The sequence below is a fragment of the Ixodes scapularis genome, unplaced genomic scaffold (assembly GCF_016920785.2).
Source record: "Ixodes scapularis isolate PalLabHiFi unplaced genomic scaffold, ASM1692078v2 PGA_scaffold12__126_contigs__length_90152505, whole genome shotgun sequence".
Taxonomy (NCBI): Eukaryota; Metazoa; Arthropoda; class Arachnida; order Ixodida; family Ixodidae; genus Ixodes; species Ixodes scapularis.
In genome coordinates, this window is record NW_024609838.1 from 32,167,015 (window position 1) to 32,180,559 (window position 13,545).

General features: G+C 47.8%; 1 protein-coding gene across 1 annotated transcript in view; it reads right to left on the reverse strand.

Moving 5' to 3' along the window:
- LOC8032095 overlaps positions 1 to 13,086 on the reverse strand; it is a 303,464-nt gene extending 290,378 nt beyond the window's left edge. The window contains exon 1 of the mRNA XM_029988597.4: positions 12,597 to 13,086. The gene's annotated coding sequence lies outside the window, so the exon portion shown is untranslated. The remainder of the gene's footprint in view (positions 1 to 12,596) is intronic.
- Between the last annotated feature and the right edge of the window lie 459 nt (positions 13,087 to 13,545).

The window sequence follows — 13,545 nt, forward strand, 5'->3', positions numbered from 1 at the left end:
CATGGAAGTAAAGGTGGTGATGATATGGAAAGATTTATTGATGTGAATGTGTTATGAACAAAGCTAAAAAAGGTTGGTTCTCTCTTATTCAAAAGACAGAGTCCAGATAGCGATAGGAGCCGTTCAATAACTCCACCGCGGGAATCTTGACGAGAGCTTCCCCACAAAGGATGGTGGGAATTAAAATCACCTAAGATTAAAAAAGGTTTGGGCAGCTGATCTACGAGGCCTTGGAGTTCATGTAGATGCAATGGACTGTTAGGTGGAAGGTAGAGCGATACAATGGTGATGAGGCGATCAAAGAGGACACGAACTGCCACTGCCTCAAGTGGTGTTTGAAGAGGTACTTGAGCACACACCACCCCATTCTGCACTACTACTGCAACACCACCGGAAGGAGTGGGGGAATGGCGATCCTTCCTAAAAACTTGGTGATGACGTAAGATCTGTGTATGATTGTCATTGAGATGAGTTTCCTGTAAACAGAGCGCCATGGGACGGAGCTCATCAAGAAACATGTTCACGTCATCAATATTACGAAGAAGGCCGCGACAATTCCATTGCATGACGCCCATATGTTTACTCATAGCAATAAAAAGGTAAAAATAAGAAAATAAACTAAAAAAAAAAAAAAAAAAAACGAAACATAAGATGATATCACTATGGTTTAAAATCAATTTTTACACGAGGAGCGTTTTTCTTTTTCGACGTATCTGCCTGCCTCCCAGTGGAGTCACTGGGGGCAGAAAAAGAAGACACCGATCCTGAGGAGGCAGCCTCCTCGTCGGATATGGGCCCACTCTCGTCCATGGGCTCCTCATGCGTCGCCGACGGCCGCCCCTGGGGAGTCGACTGCTGCGACGGCTCACCAGGTCTATTCGAACCAGAGGTGCGGACCAGGGGGGGGGGGGGGGGGGGGGGTGGCCTTCCCCTGCTCTGAAGTGGATGCTAGTGAGGCAGCATCCACCCTGGGCTTGGGACTCGGTGCCACCGGCACCGCCCCTGTGGGTTTAGGAGGGGACTTCAACGAGAGCCGCAGAGCATCCGGAGACGTCTGGGCTCCCGTCGATGCCGTCACTGATCGTGCCGGTCCCCTGCGCACGACCTCGGCATATCCACCCTTCGATAAGAAAGAAAATCGTTTCTTTCTTCTACGTATGGTATGTTTTCTTTGGCTTTCAGCGTCAGTATTTCTTTCTCTTGTTTCCAGAGAGGGCAGGAACGCAAGTATGAAGGGTGGTTACCTTCGCAGTTAGCACATTTTGGCTCATTGTCACAGTGGTCGGCAACATGTTCTTTGCTTGAGCACTTAGCACATGTGTCGGCCCCACGACAGCTACGTGACCCATGGCCGAACCGCTGGCACTTAAGCACCGTTGGGGGTTCGGCACATATAGGGTCGGACTCTGCACTGTAGGTAGCCTGGCTTTACAGTCGCAGGGAGAGTGGTGCTGTCAAAGGTTAGGATGATGTGCTTTGTTTTACGTTCGTTGCCATCACGACGAATATTGATTCGTCGCGCAGCGACAACTCCTTGGCTAGAGAGGCCCTCCACTAACTCTGCGTCTGATGTGTCTAGCAGGTCGTCCTCGGAGATAACTCCTTGGACAGTGTTCAGTTTGCGGTGCGGAGAAACAGTGACTTTGTAGTCCGAAACCGAGTTGAGAGCCAGGAGAGCATCTCTCTGCTGTTTTGTACTGATCTCTACAAGGAGGTCTCCGGATGCCATTTTCTTCGCATGAAAGTTCTGACCAACAACGCCTTCTAGTGCCTTGGCTACAAGGAAGGGGGACAGTTTTCCCAGTGGCTTTACACTTTCAGGATGTAAAACTAGAAATCTCGGAAACTTTTCGGAAACAAGGGACATTTCAAATTGAAACGGTACTTCGGTGCGGACCCTTTTCAGGGCCCGATCAGGTGGTTTTTTTAGTTTGAGAACCCATATAGATGGGAAGGAAATTCAGTGCCCGGGTGCACCGCCCACCACGGAGCCCAACAAGGGGTTAGGTAATGTGCCATAGCAAGAAAGGCTTGGCTGACACAATTACTCTACCAGTGCTGCCCGGACACTATACCCTAGTGTGGTTGCAGGGACAGAACCTGTTTCCACTCAAGGTTAGCCCTTGCCGCCTAAGAAGGTGAAAAAGGAAGGAAGAGAGTGCAGAAGAAAAGAGAAAGAGGTGGGAGGAAAAGTGAAAGAAGGAAGAACAGGGAAGAAGAGGCGACTGACTGAATCATCCTGGTCGGGCCAAGCCAGGACACCCGTATACGAGAAGCAGGGGTCGAAGCGGTGTATTGCCTCGCCCGGGTGGCCCCGAAGGGTCCAAACGTTCCCCGGGCTCAGCTCAACCGCCAGGATCCCCTTTTCCCCGGACACGGGTACGCCACGCACAGCCAGACGTGGGTGGGCGAACCCACATGGCTCGGGGTTCGTAGTGACGCCACTCACCAAGCACCTACAAAAGTAGGTGCCCCCTGCGTGCGGGTATGGTGGCCCACGTGGCTGGGGCCCGTGGTGACGCTACTCACCAAGCACCTAGCACCTAAGGTGCAGGCGCCCCCTGCGGGGCTCGGGGTCCGTGGAGACGCCACTCTCCAAACACCTGCTTTCACAGGTGCCCCCTGCGGGGATTTTAGTGCGAACCTATTTTCCGCGCCGTACAAGTTCACGCCACAGCGCACTGCGCGATGCCCAAACTCCCCACAGCCACCGTCTCGTCAGCTCTGCTCCATCTCACCCTACGAGGGAGCGCGGCGGACGGTAAATGAGCCCCGAGCGGATCACGTGACCGCGAGGGTCCCGTGACATTAACGAGGTATCGGGAGGGTTCTCGAGGGTCCTGTGGCAGACGCACAGCGTTGGTGTGGCCTCGTAACATCATATGTGGTTCATCGCAAGGACAAAAGAACTATGCGGAGCGCAAGCTCGTCTGCTTCATCCGCAAGGGGGTTGCGGTGATGTCAGAAAGACGCCAAGCTCTGATTGGCTCTGATCGAAGGATAGTGGGTAGACCTCACAGCAAGCTCCCTTGAGGTGTACCCGCTATCCTTTAATCAGAGCCAATCAGAACTCCGCGTTTGTCAACCAGTCAGTTGTTACGCCATCGCTGCGTCACTCCTCTCAGCAGCCAATTGGGTTTCACGAAGGAGCTACGACACTGTAGGACTGCGCATGCGCGCTTTCCTCGGCTCCGGTCCACGCCGAGGCATGCAAGGCGGAGTTTATGAGCGGACCTGCGACGCCCACCCCAAAAACCCATCTCCGAATCCGGGCCGGACGCGCTGTGATTGCGCTCGTCCAGACAACCAACCGACCGACCAGTCTAAATGACCAACACCAAACTGCCCGCCGAGTCCATTCCTCGTCTGTCCCATTCCCTTTCGTCGAGTTGCGCGCTGGCTAGGCTTCTGTATACTCTTCGTTCCACGTGTGTGCGTTCTTTGATCCCTTTCACGGTCTCCTCCGCTCGTCCCGTCTCATTACCCGGCGCTCCACTATTTTCGGAAAGTCCACGAGTCGGTGTCCCTTTAATACCATCCTCGTTCTCCTAAGCTCCCCGCCACCGTAAACACTGTCCGCGTAATTTTGGGGAGCGGCGAAATTGCCCCTGAATTGTCTCGAAGTCTATCCGTTGCGAATCCGATAGGTACGCTGCGCACCCCCCGGGAGTCATCGCAGCCTTGCGTTTCCGTCGTTTGTACTCTGTCTCTCTCTTTTTGGCACTTCTAGCGCGTAATAAACCAACTAGCCCAACTTACCAATTTATTTCTTGGCATTTCATATTTTGAGACGGCTTTAGTTTGCTACAGGAGCCACGTTTCAACATCTAGTCCGGCCACCGTGGACGAAAAAAAAAATCTAGGTAGCACAAGCTGCCGCCCGTTACCATCCATCCATCCACTGTTTGAGCGCCGGTCTGACGTCACGACGCTGCAATGGCGCTGGTTTTCCAACTGCGCATGCGCAGACAGCTCCCCTCATGCCAATATGGTTCCTGCGCAGGCGTATGTGCCCCCACCTGGTGTGGGAAAAACGCGGGCTTGTATGTAAACAGAACGTTTGCGTGCACCGTTCAAGAAGAGTGAATGTGCCGCCATCTTGCGTTTTTCGTCTGCGAGTCGGTGTTTGTATATATATATATATATCTTGTAGACTTTGACTTGACTCAGAGGTAAGGCAGAAGAAATTGTACTCGGAAGGTGCCTCGACATTTGTCTGCCACAGGGTGGACACATTCTCTAGAGCATCAAACGTCGTCAGCACGAGACGAAGCAATGTCATTGAAAGCCATTTGAAACATTACCCTTTTTACGTACCAGCTGAATTTCACCAGGCTGCGCGCACTTTGAGAAAAAAATAACAGGAAAAAAAAAAACGATGGAACAATAAAATGGCTAGGATGTTACGAAAAATTAAGCCGGCTTGCAAGGGTTGCGTATAAATCTTTAACAAAATTGTCACCGGCTAATGCCCAGTCCCACTAGGACAAGAAATACTTTTTTTTTGTCTGCCAACAAATGAAAAATAGGTTTAGGCAGCCCAAGTATCTTTCGGCAGCACTTGTTCACATAAACTTTTTTTTCTTCTTTTCGGTGAGTTGGTTATAGATTATAACAACAAAGTATAAAAAAACACACACAAAAAAACAACTGGCAGGCAGCTGTCTGTCTTCATTAATACTCCTTTTTTTCATTTCTCCATTTTTATTCATTTTAGCCAACCACACATATCCCTGTCCAACGTTCCCGTTCATGACAGAAAACTTTATTCAACGTTACTGGCTTTATTTGCCCCGACGAAGTGCAAAGTTTAATGCTTTTTTTCTTTGTTCTTTCGAATGAGCCCAGGTTTAGAGTTTCACGCAAACCAGTGGAAGAAAGCCAGAAAACATCAGAGAATAAATAAAGCTACCAATGTCTTTTCCCCCTCCTCTCTTCGCTTTTTCGCCGTCTGGTGTTTCAGACACAAGGTTTCTTCCTCTCATCACGCCTTCGAAGACTTAATTTTCTGGCCCTGCACACACGTGTTACAATCAGACGTCCGCCGGGCATTGCACGAAACACTAACAGCGCCTTCTCCGTACAACGCAAGGATTGGGAGCCCTCGCCGCAGTTTCCGCTAGACTCCAGCGCAGATTGTCGTACGCAGATACAAAAGAAAAGAAAAACCACGAAGTATAGTAATTGCATTGCTTCCACCACCAGACTCTAACAAGGTCCTTCCTCCCCCGCCCCATTGTTTCCTTATTAACTTTTACTGCTCCACCCAATTTCTGCGTTCGTTGTTGCTTCTTTTTTTGTTCGTAAAGCGAAAACACAAGAACCAACATCTTCAACAACAAGACTAATGATCCTAACTGCAGTCCTAGGGAAGGGGGGGCGACTTCGAGAATGAGAGTGCTGTTGTTGTCTCGGAGCTTATGAGTGGAAGAAGTCCGCCGATGCGGTCCGTTGTGCCTGCAGCGATAATAAAATTAGTTTGTGGAGAGCGTCGGCGGGTCGGTCAAGTGGGACGCGCGCAATTGGCCGCCCGTCACGGCCACTGGGGCGACTTCCGGCGCCGCGATCGTTTATTGCCCAGGGTTGCTAGTTCCGGAAGAGCAGACGGCTGTGGAAGAATCTCGTAATATGCGGACGGTGGCGTCGCCCTCTCGAAAATTGGTCACGGCCCAAATTTTATTCTTACGTTATTTCGTAACTTCTTAGGGTTCCAGTGAGGACTGAGAAGTGGATGCACATTTGTCACGAGTGTAAATTGTTGTTGAGACTGCTCGGTTTCGGTTATATTCAAATTTAGACAAACGCTTAAACACATAAACGTACGCGTGAAAAAAAAAACACACAAACAAAAACGTGTAATTTAAGCGAGTATTATATCAGCAGTATATTTCGTTTTGTTTTTACCCAAAGAATGTGATACAACAGTGCAGATCGTTAACCGATATATATATATATATATATATTAAATTAATAAGAGCGACCGCTACATGCTCAGAGTACTTACGCGTAATTACTGTGCCCAATATGTCAATTCGATGGGAAGGAAACCGACATGGTCAGTTTTTGAACTCAATAAAAGCTTGTCAATTAAATTTTAATTCGTGTTTCAAGGCTCACGCTGCAATTTTTGGACCGAAAAAAAAAAATAAATACTGGACGCCAAGCTTTTTCTTTTTTTTTTTTAACTTCGCGGAAACAAAATCATTTTCTCGTTGTCTACCGTCACCACTCTATAAATCGGAATCTCTCATCCGACACAGAAAATACTTCGTGCACACATACATGCATATGCATTATTGCTGCACCCACGTTGCGCCCTCTGACAGCACCGATTAAAATCGCTCCCCTTCCGCACTGCCCAGTTTTTCTTTCTTCTCGCGTAAAAAAAAGCATTTCCAAACGAGTGAAAAGTATTGTCGCGCGAGCAAAGCAGATCCCACCAGAATTCAAAACAAAATAACACACAACGCCGCCGTAGCAGCAACGTTCCGTTCATTTTTCTTTTTCACACTTTTTGGCGTTCTGTTCCGTCGCCGAAGAATCTTCGCTTGTGGAGGACATCCTCAAACAAAACAATCAAAAGGACAGAACGCCTCAAATCGATGCGGACATTCTGAATTAAAAGCTCGTTATGCCCGCAAGCGAGCGAGCCAAAAACTCCTATTACGCTTTCTGCCAGCCGATAACTGCCTCGCTCACGCACCAAGAAAAAAAAAAACGGGGAGAAACCAACAACAATTCAACTAATAATATTAATAATAAACGACAGAAGGAATCCGAAACTGGGAGAGGCCGTGACAGCCGTGACAACAGACTTCCAAGGCAGCCAGGCGTCCGTTTGAAGCCGCCGCATGTGCCTCGCTTTCCGATCGTACGAACCTCCCGCATCTCATATTTAGAAGGCTGCTTCCTATTTGACAGGGCTTAATATCCCCGTCAAAACGTTCTCGGGACAGCATCGTCTCGATTATTGATCCGTATACACATAATGCGCGAGATTGTAATTAATACGTACACACGCGTTCGCGTTGTTAGCCGAATGTTTTATTGGTTTCATCTATTGCTTTCTTCGTTGGCGGCGTCTGCGAACTACAGGGGGCGATTATCTCGCTATCATCATCATCGTTTGGGGTTTTGTAAACCAGTAAACAGACATGCCTGGCTTTCAGAGTCGTTTCAACTAAATCCCTGCTTATTCACCCGATCGACGCGAAACGTGAGAGATCCCCTCGCGATCGAAGTTTGAAATGTAGTAAGTATGGGTGACACTTCAGCGTCCCGAGAATTGCTACCGTTTACATATGTTTAATTTTTGCGGACCGAAATGAGCATAGTGCACGATGCGCTCCTGGTCCAGCGATTTTAAATTGTAAGCAATTCTTAGTAAAGATACGATAGAACAAATTAATCAATCGCAATTTGCCGAACCATGCCCGACAAATGAAAAATTTATGAAAATTTCTGCTTTTCTTTCGAGCAGAAGTCGCGATGCGACAAACTTCTTTGCCACGTATTCGATTTTGGAGGAGCTAAGCGTCACTTGCTGACGATAATTTATTCGGCAGCAACTGTCGAGTCACACCTGGATAAAAGCGTCGGTAGCGGCAAGCTCAATGTAGCTAAAACACGTGTGCGACGTTTTCCAGCGCTGCTGTGCGCAAGTGCACAGTTAAGAAGATATCACGTCATTTACTCTGGTTAATGGAAAACCTTTTTCTACAGCAGCCTCCACAGATCTTGAAAAACAGGAATCAGAGAGACTGTGAATAGCCTTGACTCACGCCGCGCAAGCTGTAATGTGAAGCTCCAGGTTTGTTCTTGAAGATTTTACAGTTTTTCTAATATAAAAAATGAAAGAAGCATACGGCTTCCTGTAACGCCGATTTAGAGCGCAGCTCTTGAGAAGGAGGAGCGGAAGGTACTGAGGGGAGGGTATGTTCCTGCTCCTCCCCTCCTCCTTCTTTCAAGCGCGAAACGCGCGTCGTCAAGGTGGCGTTCGGCACGTGATTTCCACCGAAACGCCACGGTGACGTTTCGGCGCGGTGCATTATGGGACGTTTCCTATAATGCACCGCGCGGTTTTCGGCTTGAGCGGCGTCGACGCCGCTCAAGCCGGAAACGGGCGCCAGACAGCTGCGCTCTAAACGCAACTTCGAGGCGTTGTTATTCATCAGAAAGATCACTCGCGAAAACGTCATACGCATTTCTAAAAAAAAAGAAAAAAAAAACGGCAAGGTTGCGAATTAACATACCCACTCCGTGCCTCGACGTAGCGCGTCGTCTGCTGCCATCCCACCAGTTGCGTCACAGGAGGGCGCCCGCGAGGTGGCGCCACCAAAACATCTCGTCGCCAAAAGTCGAAGTAATGAGGGCACTGAATATCCATCGATTATAGCGATTCCCCGTCCTTCGCTGAAAGCGGTGACCCGGTGATAGCGGGTATTTCGCCTTTAATGTGATTTTGGATTTCGATTCTGTCGGCGCGTTTGCGGTATTATTTCGTGAATGAGTGAGCGTAAACGTTGGATTGCGTATTTCGATCGGGTTGAAAGGCGTCTGATCGAATTTGATTGCGCACAAAAACTGCGTCCGCGTAATTAAAGATGGCGCGTAACGCCCGAAGTGTGGTGGGCGACTACATGTTCGGCTTAGTACTGCGTTCTAAACTCATAATTTATAAGTCTACGCTCAGGCACCACACCTATATGCAGACTTTTTTTAAATATTTTTTTATTACTTTATGGTAACGAAAAAAGGGTTACCTCTGTTTACTTTTTTCCGGTTTTTAGATGATGATTTTGGGAGATGGGTTCAGGCCTGTGAAAAAATGTAAATTAACACGGTAGGCGCTCAATCATTCCCACAATTGTTATTTTTAGTTAGCTCAATTGATACCGAATTTAGAAGTGACCAAACGACAAGGCTAAATATTGAAGGTTGCGTAAGAAACAAAACAAAACAAACTTGACAGAAGATTATTTATAGTTAATATTTTCTCAATCTTCTCTGTTCTCAATAAAAACAATCTAATTAGCTATGAAATCTACCTTACAAATGATTTCGAATGATTTAGCGCTATCCCCAAACTAACATACTTTTCTATACAGTTTAATATTTTCAACTTGTTTTAAGGCGAGATAACAGATCACTGCTGATCATTGGACTCGGTTTTCCGAGCTCAAACTGTTCAAGTTATCAATGAATAAAAGAACTCCGACAAATCTGAACCGAAATTCCAGCGAACACGTTACGCAATGCGTTCCCTTTTTCGGAAAGCCCCAACAAACAACGCGTCGTCTAACACGGTTAAAATTCATCGCGGAATGGACACTTGTTTAAAACCCCATCAAGCAACATTGGCTGTGGACATTTAGACTTATAGGTGGCGCAAGCTACCGCCCGTTACAAAGGGTATAGCCATTAACATCCATCCATCCATCCACTCGTGAACGAAGCGTGCGATTGGATCCGAGTACTCGCCGAACTCTGACGCGACTGTCGCCTCCAATAGATGCTCAGAGTGCGTACCCAAACAATGGCGGACTAGGACAATAGGCGCAGCGGCGAGTTAACTGGAAAGCACGCACTTTTGAAACGGGTCTTTGAGGGGCAAGCAGACTAAATATGCTCAAAAAGTCGACCATTTCGCCTCGGTCTCCATGACCATAAAACGTTCCCGTTCCACTCATCGCTTCGGCGAGCTGCCATCTTTGTTAACTGGGCTGTGAAACGCGCGTATTAAGCATGCGCGTCGCATCTTTTTTGCGAAATACCGTACACCGATCATACGCCCGCAACACAGTGACTCTACATTTTTTGCCCGGGTGACGAGAGGTGGAAAAGTGTACAGAAGTCAGCGGTCGTAGATGAAAAAAAAAAAAAAAAAAGCTTAAAAACGCTAAGCTAGCTTAAAAAAATGTCAAACACCACAGAGCACACATTCAAACAAGAAATCTGCTGTTCACTTGAAAGTGCGCTTTGTGCTGTTCGTCATTTTTTAACTTAATTGTCCGTCGTTGTTTTTTTTTTTTTGTTGTTGTTGTTTTTTTAGCGTTTTAATTTCGCACTTTGCATTACGCCCTTTCCCGAGTACATACTTTTTTTACGGGTCAACGGTTACAAGGTACACGCACACACGCACGCACGTCACTTTGCAAAACGTCTTACCTAATGAACCTTGCTGTTTGTGCCCGGACCTTAACGATTGTTCCATGGCAGCATACACGAGACGCGGCGCGCTTTCTACTGTCTGCGACGCTTTTGATCTCTACTTGTCATCACTGCTTCGTCCCGAGTGCATCTGCGCTTGCTGTTTTGTGTGTGTGCGTGTGTGTATGTATGTATGTGTATTTTGTTACCGAAAACAAAAACAAAAAGGGGGGGGGGGGGGGAGAAAACGTCGGTTGATCGGTGTATAATGCGTGTTCGCGGTGTGGCAACACAAACCGGCATCATGCCGTCTGTGCAACTCTCTGCACCGCCAAGAAGCAGCACCAGGCAGAGTTCGTGCACGACGGCATTTTCTTAAAGGGCCACACAATGCGGCAGAAGCTGTCGTGCCCGGGCTCAATTTCGCCGCCAGCGTGAGGAGGTTTTAATGGTGTCTCCTTTCCTATATATATATGTATATTTTTTACTATGCTTGCCGGTTGGCAGTTCGGTCGGTGGCTGTGAGAAAACTAACGGACTGCACCGTGCGTAATACTCTTCTGGAGCATTATCGTAAAGTTTGCGTGGTCTGTTCATATCCCCCCCCCCCCCCCCCCCCCCCACCAAACAAAAAAAAAAAAAAAAAGAAAAGAAAAACCACTTTTTTTCTTTTGAGGGGGGGGGGGGGGGGGGGATGATGGTAACGACGTTAGCTGGACCGTAAATTTTGAATTTGACGACGACTTGGGTGGGTTTTACGAGAGAACCGACGCCAGCGGGAGCGACCAGGCAACACCGTCTCGTTTCCTTAATTTCTTCGTGCACGCTAATGACGACTCGATGGCTTAAGAGCGAGACGGCACGCGTTGCATTTCAAGCATCATTGGAAATCAACCAGACTGGCTCCTGTGGAACTCTTAGAGTTAAAATGTTGGCAGTGCCTTGGATTCGTGGATTGCGGTAGTACATCTTATTGCGATTGGTTACAAAACTTCAGGGTGTATTTATAGACTGCTTCTGTTTTTGCTCTACAGTGGTGCAGCTATTTCCGCAACTATAAACGTTGACAGAACAGCTCTAGCCCCTGAGGGTCCCGCACTCACTCTTGAACTATACACTCGAAAAATGTAATCCATTACAAGGACAATTACTCGTGGTTAAAAAAGTATTGAATTAAATTACTTGAGTACTTGAAAAGAAAAGGAATTGACTGTTATTTGAGAAAGTAACCGTTACTTGTCACATTAGTTCAGACTTTCAAAACTACATGCTTGTGAAGTATGTGAAGAATGGTGTCAAGTGAGGCGGTTAACCACAAAAGATGTCGGAACAGCGATGCAATTACACCGAAGCCGGGCCCCTCCAGATCGCGCTCGGGTTAATGATTAAACATTCCGGTTTAACTCTGCCAAACCGGAATGTTCCTTGTTTCGTTGGATGATTTCCCATTTTCGCTCTGTTAAAATACTGGAAAGTTTTCAATTTGTATTTGTTAATTAACCTGGAACGTTTCCAGTTTTCCTCTGTTATACAGGAATGTTTCTACAGTTTAACTGAACTATTTTCATCTAGCTTGAATCATATTCGTTATCCTCTAACACACATATATGTCAAAGAGTAACTGAAATGGTTCAAGTTTAAGTTGAATGTTTGCTATTATACTGGAATGTATCCAGTTTTACCCTCGTTCGTTGGAATGTGTTCAATTTTACTGTATTTTATTAGATTGTGTCCAGTTTTACTCTACTATACTTGAATTTGTCCAGTTATACTCTGTTATGCTGTATTGCTTCCAATCTATCTTAAATATTTTCATTCTGGCTGGGTCGGTTTCAGTATAGCTGAAATGCCTTCAGTTTAACTAGAATGTTTCCCGTTTTACTCTGTTAATCAGCATAAACATGGCGTTACCTCAGGAGGCTGGTAAACACAGATGGCTTTCGTCTTAGAATTCTTCTTTTGAGCAAAAGCTCTGAGCACCCACTTATACCCTAGAGGTGACTTTGCCGCCCATCTGCCTGTTACACCGAGACCGCGTAATCAGGTCGCTGAAACTCTCACATTAGCTCCTGGGGACATTACCCTGAGGCACTTTTTTTTTCCCCTGACATATGCAGCTATGCTGCGGCAAGGACTCTGGAAATTAGGATTACATTCCTATAGCCTCTTATGCACCTTGCGCTAATTTTAATTTTTCAGTGGCCATGACTAAGTCATTTGACTAAAAATAAAGAGCACAATGAAGATGACATTTTGTTTTTGCTTTTTGTAGGCGTTGTCTGCTGGTTATGGTACACAACATGACACTTTGTTTTTCCTTTTTTGTAGCAGTCGTTCGATGGTGATAGTCTACGCCCGTGGCCACAGCCTTCTATTCCAAGCACCGAGAAGGGTGAAGAGGAAGCTCAGATAACCACATAAACACGAGATAAACCGAAAACACGCACCTTGAAGGGGATTTCACAGATATGGCATCCTTTTTGTTTCGCTCGTCTTCGTCTCCCGTGCCGTCCTTCGTTACCTCCGACGAACCGTCAGGGCACCTCACGCGCACCACGGATCGACACCTCGAGGAGGGGGGAGAGGGCGAGCCCCACGTGCTAACACTAAGCCACGACAACAAAACACGCAACGAACAACACTTTCCCCTCGACGGCTCGTGCTGCGGGCCGACCGACCGGCCGACGACGACGTAGACCGAATCACCGGCAGGCGCGGCGGCGGTGGCTGCAGTAGCGGCGCCGGCAAAGGCGACGGGATGGCCACAAGCACCGACGACGTCGAAGAACGACGGCAAGGGGATGCTGCTGCGGCGGCGGTGGCCACTCTCCGGCCTCAGACGACGGCGTCGCTGTGGAAGCTTTTTTTCTCGACGATTTTCGGAGGTCCGCGAGCCGCCGCTCAAACCGGCTGGGCTGCTGCTGCTACTAGCGAAGGGGGGCGAGGAGGTGGCGCACCCGAAATGGGGAGAGGGAGAAACGCGAGAGGGAAGGAACCACCCGCCCGCCCTCCGCCGCATTCGGCCCGCTCGACATCACCCAGTGCGAGATGCGTTTCCTCGCCGCTGCTGATGCGGGGAGCGGGTTCGCTTTCCGCCCGGGAGATGGCGCCACGGAGTAGGGTATGATTGGGGAGGACCTACCGGGCCGGTGTGCTTTATTTCTTCTTTCATTCAAAGCGTTCAGATGAGTTTTGATTATTCACTCTGTTCTATGATATTTTGCTGCCCTTTCTCCAATACAAACTAGCAGAATACCATTACTAGCAAGGTTGAATTCTCTGTTTTTTTGCTTGTTTTCTCTCTCTCTCTATCTATCTATCTATCTATCTATCTATCTATCTATCTATCTCTTTTCTCGTTCTCTCTCTCTCTTGCCGCAACAAGGTTAGAGTGTT